An 11,483-nucleotide genomic window follows, 5' to 3' on the forward strand; every position below is an offset into this window, starting at 1 on the left:
GAAAGAGAAAGATGGTTGATATCGATGCATCACTGAGATTGAGTAACAGATGTAGAAACTGCCAGACATACGAAGATGAGTGAAAGTGTGAGAGATGTACAAAAAGACAGACAAATGACAGACAGGCAGACAGACAGACAGAGAAATGTAAAATATCGTCGTCTTTTACTGGGCCTGGAAGCACCACAGCAAAGCATAAAAACAGAAACTCATCGTCTTCCGGCATGACTCCTTTACTGGTGGTGTTCCGACAGAAAATAAACACTCCTTAACCCAACCTATTTGTCTTTAAATTTTCTTACCTCTATGGCTTTATTTATCAACGTTCTTTACCTATACTAACCTCTCTCTTGTTAATAGGGTCCAAGAACGATCTCAATTCCACAACAAACACTGAGACAAGATTCTACACATACTAGCGGGCATTGGTCAAGAGGCAGATGGTATAAATGATCTCCGATGTTCATTAGATTTGTTTTTCCATTGTGTTCTTTTATGTTTGAGTGAGTCTAAAATAGTCTTATCATCAAGTCCCATCACACACTAACACACATACACATACATGTGCGCACACCTACACATACATAAGCGCACACCTACATACGCAAACGCACTAACACACTTAAACACACACATACACACATTCATCGAACCAGCTACAGTCAACCTATATATTTTACCCAGAAATTGGCGTTCCAGGGTAAATCGACAGAGGACCGCCTAGTCTGGTGATCTAAATATTGCGTGATGCAAGACACACCGGCGAGCACACTCACGGCCACCGACACAGCAAACTTCCCTCTTCCCATGTTTAAGTTGAGCCCAGATTCTCAAAGGTTCGTTCGCTGAATTATCTTGGAAATGGAGATGTAAGAACCCGACTCACTGGCTCCATTGCTCTTCCATGGCGAGTACACTGTAACCAAATAACTTCTCTTATTACCATTTATTAAGACAACTAGCGTATATAGGTTAAGTTAGGTTAGGTTAGGTTAGGTTAGGTTAGGTTAGGTCAGGTCAGGTCAGGTCAGGTCAGGTTGCTGGACATTGGTAGCAAATACAGGAATCAATTTTGTCTTCAATAGAGTTAATAACGAGGTGGAAACTCCGACAGTTACAGTACACACAGACTACAGCTGAAGCTTGCTAAGGGTGGTCGAGCCCTGGCCTTTCACCACTGTGACTTGGGTTCGATACCCTCTTGGGTTGGATGTGAAAAGGGTGTTAACCAGTATAACCTTACTAAACATGACAGGTTTTCTCCAGGTACTCCGGTTTCACCCTGTACTAATTAGCACTGGATCTATATGGGATGCCCTCATATGACCTTTAAGAAGACCAGTTAGTCATAATTGATGAGAGCTATACAGTATATATAAAAAAAAGCTGTTTCCGATCAAAATTAGAAATGGATGCCAATTCTTTAGAGAGTGGAGAAGAGCTTGTGGTCTTTTGATAGGGCAAGAGAGGGATGGTTTAAATCGTTACATCAATATATCCGTCGAGGAGTCACTACCGCCTGTCTCTGGAGGCTTTGTTTGGTAAGACTACAGAATAAGCTGTGTATACGAAATGTAATTTAACCCCAACACACAACACACACACACACACACACCGCTTTCCCCCCGAGTTTGACTACGCACGCATAATCCTCATTAATCTCTCTTTTTCGCACTGACTTATAAAAAACATAATTTCATTTGTGAAAGTGAAGGGAACTGGACAAAAGCTAACGGAGAAAAATCAAATGACGAAGAATAAACTATTTCACATATCAGAGCATCTTGTAGACGACGACCTGTGTGAACGAGGTGAAAATGTTCAAACGAGCCCTTAACTGGGGTCATGGAACGAGTCTATACCAACGAGTGTAATGAATAATCTAACACAGCCATAGTTTGTTTACACTCCCCGGTGATGGATTCCTTCTTATCTATAATTCACGATTTCTCTTCATATATTCTTACCAGTGTATTCAACCGTGTATTAATAAATCTCCAGTCCTACAGAAATAAGTCTACGTACTACAGCTTTGGCGATATACAATATACAAAGGATGTTTAACATTTCAGTCAGTGGTTGAATCCCTCACATGGCGTCAATGTGATCTGAATCTGTTGCATGAGCCGTATTTATGGTCTACAGTTCTTGTATTCTTCACGCTAGGGTTTTATATAATATACATAACAGCCACAACAACACACAATAATAACCACGACTACAACACAACAATACAAACAACAACAACACAACAATAACCACAACATATAACAATATCCATAATAACAACACAAAAAACACCACAACAACAATACCAACAACAAACACAAGAACAACAACAATACACAACAATAATTACAACAACACAGCAATAAACACAATAACAACAAACTAACAATAACAACAAAACACAAGAAACACAACAATAACGTCACCAATAACCACAAACAACAATATGTACTATCACAACACATCCAATGCTTCTACGAGACCTCCAGTGCCCCGATATAACCTTCATAACTTAAAAGAGACCTTTACCACATCCACGAGACCCTCCAACAGCTCCACGAGACCTCCAACACATCCACAAGACTTCCAACACATCCACGAGACCCCAACACCTCTACGAGACCTCCAACACATCCACGAGACCTCCAACACTCACACAGCACTCAAGCCAAGACGTCAGGGGATTAAAGTTGCACTCTGGCTGGGGAGAGAGTTGCCGCGTGTCCGTGAGGTGACTGCCACGTTTTTGCACTGGCTTTTCCGGGAAGTCGAGGTTGGTGTCCTTTACGTGTGTGTGTGTATGTGTGTGTGTGTGTGTGTGTGTATGTGTGTGTGTGTGTGTGTGTGTGTGTGTGTGTGTGTGACAGACAGTTCCTCATCGCGACAGGAGACGACTTGTGGTAGTGTAATGAATGGTGCATATTAGAACAAAATATATATTGTTGCTATTACCGATTGTTTTTATTATTGATGCAATTATTATTATTATTATTATTATCACAAGTAGTGGTAACAGCAGTAGTAGGGAGTCTGAGTGTCTAACCTAAATTGGCACTAATAAATCCAATATATATCCAGAAAGTCTAATTAGTTCATGAGTAAATGGATCAATAACAAATGACAAGATAAAGAAGAAAGATAATTTGATAAGAAACGACGATACAAAAATTTCGAGAAAATAATAATAATAATAATAATAATAATAATAATAATAATAATAATAATAATAATAATAATAATAATAATATAATTACAATAAAACTAAAAATGTAAAAATAAAATCTAAAAATCTGAAAATAAAAATAAAAATAACTCGAAATCATTAAAAAATCATGAAAAAAAACACCAAAAACGAATAAAAACACCGTCTGAGTGTTTGGAGGCCGAGAAGTAAACAAAACAAAAACATTTGACCTACTCCACAAAGACGTATAATTATCAGTGGTGTGTACGTGGTTATACTCGACCTACTCCACAGGTGGGCTAGAATTAGCTAGCGAGGTATACCCAGATATATGTGATATACTACACAGGGAATATAATACGTACTTAGTGATGTGTTGAAGGACAGATGCTCAGTGTCGGCTATTATTAGGTGGTGACATACACTGTACAGGGTATGTAACCCACTGTGAGTTATTATTAACGGCATGAAGGTGAGCACACACACACACACACACACACACACACACACACACACACACACACACACACACACACACACATAGGCTTTTTTACATTCAGCTGATGAAGATTAGTTAACACAGCTTAGTTGTTGTTGTTGTTTTATGGTCGAATCAAGCTGCCCCGGACAACCAGTTCAACAAATATACATCACTGTTGTTGCTCATTATTACATTAACTGTACATGGTGTCTTAAAATACTAAATATCATAGTCTTCATCTTCCCGAAGCAATGAGGAAGATAATGAGTCGCATAAATAGACATTAATAATCGTCTGATCCTGTCTCACTGTAGTGACGCTGCAACGTGCTTAAAATTGGCATAAATTTTATGAATTAAAAAAGACTTAAGTTTATCTTTCCTTCGTTTCATTTATGATCCTCCTTATCAATTGTATGTGCGTGTGTGTGTCTGTGTCTGCGTGCGCATGTACGTGTGTGTGTGTTCTGCTCACTAATCTAACCACAAACGCTGGAGGTATGACGAGCAACCCTCGATAGCTGCGATTAATTATCAACCAGAGAACACGGAGGAGAGAGAGAGGGGGTACAAACTAGTATCACAATAAAAGATTACTATTATGGTTGTGTAAAATACGAAAAAAAAGTCAAACGATATACGTTCTTTCATATTAAGACCTGCATAAACTGCAGCAAAAATGAATTTACAACGGTAAGCAATTTCCTTTGAAAAGAAAAGTTTAAAGAAATAGTTCCCAAAATATACATAAACGGTAATGAGACAAATAATGATGATGGTAAAAAATCGTGTCGTTTAACACCTTCCATAGAACATGCGATTAAGAAAAAATAAATCATTTGAAATAAACAAACATGAAAAGGGTTATTTAAATTAAAACAAGTGAGAGGAAAATAAATGGTGGTGACAAGAGGTGGTTGGCTGGGTGGTGGCGGGATGTATGGGCATCGCGAGCCACTTGTATAGAGGCGAGACCTTCCCATCGGCACACTGAAGCCCTCCGTGACCCAGAAACCCTCTCCCTGGCCAACTGTCCCTCACTCACTCCTCACATCTTTCCCGTCTCTCGTCGGTGTGCAAAGATCAATAAAATAAAAATATTATTATAAAAGTTCATTACCAATACAGTGTTAATAGTGAAGAATATGTTGATGACATGAGAGGTGAGAGGTGCGGGAGTCTGGGTTAATGTCCGAATGTCGGTTGGCAGTAGGTCGGGAGCCAACGATCGAAGGTTTTAAAGTAACTTGGTGCTAGCCTGCCATGCACGATATGAATCAAGCAAATGTGGCTCAGTCGTGAGCCAGGCACGATGGGGGAGAGTTAGTGGCAAAGCAGACAAGCGATTCAAATTAATAGTTGCCTGTTTGTATGGGTAGACCTCTCCCCTACCCATAGTTTAATGATTTGTATTAGAAACAGAGGGAATTGCAAGCAGACCAGGCGCGGAAATGCACATGGCGCGCATCAGGCAGAAGAGAGCGCTGCAAGAGAGGGGGGAGGGGGAGGAGCGTGCATGCAGACGTCAAGCACAGCTCTTGCTTGCCAGTGCACCTTGGGAGCCAACACGGTCCACATGCCTCTCATGGCGGTACGAAAGACGACAAAATCTGTCATCTTGATCCAGCATCGGGGACAACGCCGTGGAGATAACGAGCGTATCAGCTTACCCTCCTGCTGATAAGGCAGTGCTTGTCTGCTTGAGAATACAACCGTGTGTGATATACAGCGTGGTGGTGAGTAGGCGGCGCCCGTGCTAGGCGTACCTCACCATGCAGGCGCGACAAACCAGTGATTTTGCAGTAGTGCGAGCCATCCGCTGCGGCGTGTGGCTCTATAGCATGAACCAGCAGACCACTCCGCGGATATCGATTAGCTGACGGATGAAAGTGGTGTATGTATCGAGAAGGTGTGAAGTGTTGTGTGGTGCTGGAGGCATCAGGAGGTGTCCCCGCCTCACGGAGAAACTGTAAACAAAGCGTAGGTCATTGCGTCCCCCCGGGGCTTGACGGCGGAAGTTTGTCGATGGTGAACATTCAGTCCGGTGTACCGAGCTGGGGAAGCAAATCCTCCCTAAATAATAGTGATAATCGCCTCTCTCCGGCTGGGAGCACAGCTGCACCACGGCACGTGGAAGTGTTATGACGAAACATGATAGTGAGTGTCAGGGTGCAGAGGTGTAAGCTGAAGGACACTACACCCGCCCGCTGCTGCTATTCTAGTCGCTGCCGTGTCCAGGGGTCCAGTGCTGAATAATAAGTGATTATTACTCAACTTATCTAGTACCCCAGTCATGGGTAAACAAGGAATAACCCGTCTATGTGTTTACCTGTGCTTAGAACAGAAATTCTGTCAGTGAAATCCTGTAATATACCCTCGCTGTGCTGAAATAAATTGTGGATAGAAAGGAAGTAATGCAGGCAGGAGCAGCAGCAACAAGGGGGGTAGTGGACGTGTAAACAAGGTGAGATAGCAACGTCACCAAGATTACCCTGAGTTACCAAACGCGGCAAAGCGCAAGAGTGGAAGGGGAGTGAGGGCGCAGCTCCGCCAACAGTACCCTGGGTAGATGAAATACGCGCACATCGCCGCCCGACTACTGGAGTACCTCTGGGGAGGCTTGTGCGCCACAGTACCTCCCACCAGTCCTCTATGGCTTCACCTTGTTCCTCTCACCTAAGAAAGGTCATGATGAAGGAGCGCTGTGAATTCGAGATATGCTTTTCTAAAAGGACTTAATTTTGTACCCAATAAAATTCTTCTTTTCAAATAAAGAAAAAATGTACAAGAAAACTTATTCTTCACTTGAAGTTATAGAAAATAATTCAGTACTATCACAGTGATGAGCGACATAATAACAAGTGAAAATATGAAGGCAAGTAAATAATGTAGTGGAGGGAGCAGTACTGGTGGAGGTAATGCTGTCCTTAACAACTGTATGTGATGCTCAGATATACACAAGACTGTTCTTCTGTGGAGTGTAGTGTAGTGTAGAGGGAACCTGTGCGTCTTACAAACAGTTCTTTGTCATTCAGCGAGAATATAATATATGAAGCAGGAATTATCCTCTCCTCTGTGAATTATAATTGTAAATTAAAAGATTAATCGTGATATATTGGTAAAATCAACACGACAGCTTTAATAAGTTGCAATTGTTCAAGAAAACAAGTGGTAATCCGAAGTTTCTTTATAAAAGTTCAGTGTGGGGAAACTTCAGCGAGCTGTAAGTTTCTAAACCCCAAAGTTAATTGTAAAAAAAAAATAATGATAGTATAAAGAAAATAGTGTAAATTGTAATATGTGTTACACTGTCTCCATATACAAGACGATTGAATTACGAGAAGTGAATAGCGGAATGTGAAACTTGGTTTTCCAGATCTGTGTCTCGCCTATTGTAGAGGATAGTACACACCAGTTACGTGAATAGCCCGTACCCAGGATGTAGTGAATTGAAAAATGAAGTTTCTGTAATGTGGCGAGTGTGAGAGAAAATTTAATAACCGAAACAGCTTTTGTCGGCGCTCGAGTGAGCGGCCGCCATCTTGTAGGGATCCCATACCTCGCAAGGGCGATGGGAAGCCGATCACAAGAACCCACGAAGGTCGCGTCTCTTTTTTATTTGTTCTCATCCTATTTTTTGTCACCTGTTTTAGTGATGAAATATTATTTCCCGGCAGTGGTGGAGCAGCAAGTGGAGAGTGTAGTTAAGTGAATATCGCAGTACTTGGGTGAAAAAATTCTGTACTATACATTGATAAAAGTGGTGCCTTGGAATAATGCCTTAATCGGAAATGTTAGGCTCAGTGATGTTGTGTAGTGAGTGGAAGCCTGTAAGATAATGGGGCTTGTAATTTTATTTATTATCCATGATGAAAGAAGCTAATGGGAGATGCTTTATATCAACAACACACTGAACAAGACCACCAGAGTCAGCGCTTCACTAGTATTAAGTGTTAACTGTTATATTAATGAAGTGATTAGTGCAGTTTAGGTAATAGTTAATGATTAAAGATTTCTCAAGTAAGTATAACCTGATTTGAGTCGTGGAGGAGGCGGTAAACACCCTCCGCCACACACTTAACCCATGAATACCTCTGGCTTATATTTGTTGACTTTTATTTTCCCTACTTCAATGCAGGCAGTCCTGTCGAAAAAATCATTCGAAGAGTTAGAGAAAATATCTTCCCACCTGTCTACACAAAAAACAAAATTAATCAAAACACTGGATATATATCACGCATTCATTTTATAATATCCTTTTTTATTTAAACAAAAGTAATTCCTTTTATCTACATTCATGGTTTCTTTTATTAGATTCTTGAGTTGTATTTTTTTATAGTGTCAAATAACAAAAAAATATCACCCCATAAAGTTGTGAAGAATTACTATTACTGAAGAGCGAACCTGTTGGCCAGAACTAGGAGATATAAATGTGCTGCGGCGGTGGAGAGATACTGTTACAGTTTACACCCACAGCCTAATTTATTATTCATATCACTCGAGATCAATTATTAATTTGCCTTTCACTTGAGGCCTTAATTTGACTCTTAATGATATGAACACTTCTGCCTGATCCCTTGATGGTTAAATGATATTCTCTGTATATATATTAGTATCTGTCGACAGTGTACGTGAGCTTCCTGACACATCTATTGAGGTTGTATAGACGCAAACACTTTACTGCATTACCATTACATGTTGTGGGTAATTCTGTGCTCCTCATCCCCTGATTTACTCCCAAGCGTGACCCGACACCTGATTTTTTTATGAAATTATCTACTTATAAATTTACTTTTTTCATTAGTCATCTTGGAAATAATCAGACGACACGTATAAGAGTACTAGAGAGGTGTGGAAGGTGATCAAGACCAACTTGTGACCTTTTGAAGTTCCCAGTTTTATAGTTCAGGGTTTTGGTTCCTTAAGTATGCTAATTCTCACCTGGAAATAAGAGTCGTCGCTCGTGCTAACATTACAGGTATTTAAACGCTAAGACAACACCCCAAAGATTGAACTCTAGTTCTAAATGTTCTGAAGTCACCAATAGCAATACACTCATGAGACTGTATACATTATACACTTGACTGGAACACAAACTTGAAACTCGACATACACAAACGCGCGCGCGCACACACACATACTTATTATATACACACACAGTCATGACGGCGCACTTCTTATCAAGGCAGGACATATACTCTTGATAGATGAATGGACTAAGACAATAAATATAAAAATAAACACAAGGACTCAGGATAACTGCGGACCTACTTAATGCAGTCATTGAACACTTAAGACAATGCAAACATATTCTCAGGCATAAACTTACACTCAGAGTAATACGTACACTCTCATGGCATTCCTTACTAGCTCAAGACATTCTGAATACACTAACGTAAAGGCGTAAAGGCCATTACATCCAAGGTTAGTCCACCTGGTAAACACCTATTGGAGGCGAGACAAGTCACAAAGACATAAAATATACAGTATATATATATACACTAAGTAGGCAACATAAATACTGAGACACTCCTGTCACCTCGTACAGTGACTCTCAGGCATTGCAAGCTCTTAACACAATAAAGGCAAAACCAAACATTCACCAACGAAACGTAAACAAAGTCAGTGGTTTATTTTCATTAATATAATATATGCTTGAGGTTTTTGTCGACCATTGACTGCTTCACGTCTCTTATGGTAGTGTGACCTTAGGTAGCCACGTAGATCTTGAATTATATGGCATTAAATCTTCCCACGATGATGACACATGAACACCAACAGACAAATTCTCTTAGTAAACACCACAATGAGTCTGTATGTCATGTCTAATTATGAAGTAAATGAATTCCTGACACCAAATCTTGAGTACTATAGATGATTAACGCCTTGTGTGTGTATTTGTGTGTCAATGTGAAAGTGAGAGAGAAAGACATGAGAGAAAGTAACTACGTGTGCATCACAGTCACTATTCATGTAATGGGTCGTCTTTATACATTATGTATGGATCGTACATCATCAGTGTGTCAATATTCACCAGGATAGCGGAGCCGTTTTATATCCACACGCAGAACTCAGTAAACATTTATCTCGGTCCATCAGCTGATTTCTGTCAACAAAACATTGATCTAGTCCTGGCCAGTGTCCGAAACGATTCACTCAATGTACAGTACGTTACTGTCCTCATTTACAAAAACTATTAGTTGCCAGGAGTTACTGCCTTGCTGTGTACCTTATAAGTACTCCGGTCAGCTGAGTCAACTACTACTAGACAGAGAAACTATATATGTGACGTCTGGAACTGCTTGGAAGTTGCGTGTGAGCGTAACAAAACGCACAACGTCTGACCTCAAACTACACCCGCCCTCACTCAACACTACGACCACCTCCACCCTTATCTGTCAGTACACAGCTTGCGTGATCTTGCATACCCAGCAGCGCCTCCAAGGAAAATCTGATTTTCATGCTTACAGCGCAGGAGTCGTTTACTCCCACCATATAGAGTACATCAATTATTCCTACAAGACTGTTAACGGTGAACGAGGCACAGCATAACGTCAGTTTCTTCTTTACTGTGTACTGTACTGTACCTGTCTTCATAATCTGTTACAGTGTGTTTCAATACCAGCCAGTACTGAAGATCATATGAAATTATTGTTTAATAAATAATAAAACGAGGAGGAACATGTTATTTTCTATTGGCTTCTAACCCTGTTTTTTAAATTATCAATCAAATATCAGAGTAATAGTGAATTTATCATAAGCTGCAAGTTTTGTCTTTTTATCCTCTAATTCACTGCGATTTTCTGGCTGCTAATTCTTTAAAATAATATTTTACATGAAGGTTCACACTTGTTCTCCCCATTATTAACTTGCTTATAATGGCATCTTAATGTCTGTTTTCTAGATTATAAAAATAAAAATAAATTACAAATGAGCAACAATTATACAACTGCCAGGCTGAGAAACACAGGAACATTTTTTCTTTATATTTTTCAAATTTAATTTCCGTCATAAGTTTATTTTCCGAAAGTAAATACAATGAAAACAAATGTATGTAGCTTTCTTGTGAAGAGGGACATTTTTGTGCATAAAAATCAATTGTAAATGTCCTAATGCTTAGCTAATAAATAATATTATTTTATAGAGAAAACCAAGTATATTAGCAGTGTACATTTTCGTCATTACGAATTATTCTACATATATAAATAATATCCGTACTCACTCTGAAATGGCAACACCTTATTTTGGAACCAACTTGAATTACACAACAGATTTTATCGAAGTACAAACAGAAAAATATAATTTCAAATATTTGTGAAAAACATATCAACCACTAGAAATTATTTTGTAATGTAAACAATGGCGCCAGTATTACGGGTAAACCCTATAAATTATAAGCATTGTCAACACCACATAGCTAATGCAACACTGTAACTTACCACTTGTAGGTTGACCTCGTCTACAAATAGTGTGAAGACTTGGCTGGGAGGCACCGAGTTCTGGGCATGATTCAAGGTCCCCGTGTGCCCACTGACCTTCACGGATAACCTCACTAAGCTTATAACAAACTATCAAACTAACAACTGTTTCACTGTCACTGCCTCGTGACACATTGGATATGACACTGAACATCACCTAGATCAAGCTAATGTGTCAAGCTGTGACATTTTTGGTAGCGATATAAAACTACGCCAAAGTTCAAGTTGTGAGAGCTTTAAGACAAAGCAAATGTTTACTCTCAGTATCACACAGTTTACACTGAAGTGTCTTTTTTCACCACCTCACTGAGTGCTGAGCTGAGACTTGCCGC

The sequence above is a fragment of the Homarus americanus genome, unplaced genomic scaffold, assembly GCF_018991925.1.
Source record: "Homarus americanus isolate GMGI-L3 unplaced genomic scaffold, GMGI_Hamer_2.0 scaffold6317, whole genome shotgun sequence".
Lineage (NCBI taxonomy): Eukaryota > Metazoa > Arthropoda > Malacostraca > Decapoda > Nephropidae > Homarus > Homarus americanus.